The following is a 1861-nucleotide window of genomic DNA, read 5'->3' as shown; positions in this document are numbered from 1 at the left end:
AAATTGTTATTGCTTGTCCTTTATTTTTGAAGAGGATAGTGGCATTACAGGGTAATGTTTTGATTCATGCATGAATTGGATTTAAATTAGGCAGAGATGCATAAAATCATCAACCTCACTTTTTCTTCTAGAAACATCAGAGTCCAGTGATAAATCAAAGTCAAAATAACTGGTGATAGTGTAAGATACAATAGATAACCTTGGCATCTTCAATGGCTGACCAACCTCTAAGCACTCCACAGTTCCTCCTTCAGTCACCTTAACCATTGGAACAAATTGTTCTTATTCACTCATTCCACCAGAGGAAATCTTTACATGCTTAGGGTACACATTCACTTAACTCACAGATGAGTTTGTATCCCATCAGTTAACCTCAACCTGGTGTAGCTTGTCTCCTGAGTTGGTTTACAAAGGTGTGGCCACTGCACATGTTACAGCTGCTTGGAGCCACAGGTAAGAGTTGAGTGCCAGATGGACACCATAGGTAAACAGCCCTGAAAAGGGTCAGAAAGCACCAATTTGGAAAGAGGTTTCTGGTAACATGCCCATTTATCTTTGAACATGACACAAAACTAGGAGTGATAATTATCACACTAGAAGATATATCTAGGATCCAAAATATTTGTGACAGGGTAAAATGTTGGGATAAAACAAATAAGATTGAATTTAATAGGGAAAAAAATATGGTTTTGATTCCCTGCTCCATGACCAAGAATAAGAAAAGTTGCAGTGCCTTCTCTGTGGTCTTCACACCCTTCATTGGCCTGTTTTGGCTCACCCTTGAAAACCATGTTTACCCCAGCATGGTATTAATGTCAAGAGATTTCCAAACAGCTGAACTACTCACAAAGCTCCATCAACTGATCAAGCAAACTCAGAAAGAATGCTTTGGAAGTGAACATAATATGATTGATAACCAGAAGCAAATGCAGACAGAAAAGAAAATCTCTCATTATTACTAGACAAAGCTTCAAGGTCTCTATACCACAACCTAGGCAGATGCAGAGATACAGGCAATACCTTGCACAGAACTTTGGATAAGACTACTGAAATCAAGACTGCTGGAAGAAAGGAGAATACAGAATCTCCTCAGAAAACCATGAGCCAACAGATGCTGATGACAATATTGCAACAGTCAGCCAATGCCTTTTGACAATTGTCTTTGTGGACTGGATAATCCAAGGAAAAGCCTCCAACCGCCATGTAGGGCTATTCCAGCTTCAGGGACTAGGTAGCTAAACCAGGTGAAAAGGTGTAGATGGGGATAAGCAGTGGATTCCAGCAGAACTGGTCAGTTATATACCACCAACAAATATAAAATGGATGACGTTGATGAGGAAGGCAAGGGGGGTACACCTTGAACCAAAAGGCATGTCATCCCACTACCACAATGGAAGACCAATCTCAAGACAGACCCTAAAGCTTTATTCCAGAAGGGTCAGCTTGTGCTGGCATTGTACTCCCAAACCACCTGCTTCTACTGCACTTTGATTCACACTCCCCCACAATGGCCATAGGAAGACTACATTGTCCTGTCTGAAGATACCTCCTATACAGATGGCTATTCTCCTTCCTTCAGTGGGGCCCAGAGGTATGTTATGGTCTGCAAGGAACCTAAGAAGTAAGATTCAAATTGGTAAATCACAGACTTCTTTTACTTTGCTTCTGTTTACCTGATATTTCTGCCATGCCCCTTATAGGAGGGAATTATTGTATTCTCTGCAGATATATAAATATACAGCTCTGTCCCCATGTTTCCAGAGTCTAATTTTCTCAGACTTCAGTTCCCTCCCCCAAGGGAGTTGAGAAGCCATATGTACTATCCATTGGTTCTTTTTTTTTTTTTTTTTCCTTTTTTCAA

At 40.6% G+C, this 1861-nt stretch overlaps 1 pseudogene; it reads left to right on the top strand.

Moving 5' to 3' along the window:
- The first annotated feature begins 803 nt into the window (after positions 1–803).
- Positions 804–1625, top strand: LOC141559401 (SAGA-associated factor 29 pseudogene; annotated as a pseudogene).
- Positions 1626–1861: the final 236 nt, after the last annotated feature.

Source organism: Sminthopsis crassicaudata, chromosome 3 (genome assembly GCF_048593235.1).
Source record: "Sminthopsis crassicaudata isolate SCR6 chromosome 3, ASM4859323v1, whole genome shotgun sequence".
Lineage (NCBI taxonomy): Eukaryota > Metazoa > Chordata > Mammalia > Dasyuromorphia > Dasyuridae > Sminthopsis > Sminthopsis crassicaudata.
This window is presented reverse-complemented; position numbering and strand designations above follow the sequence as displayed.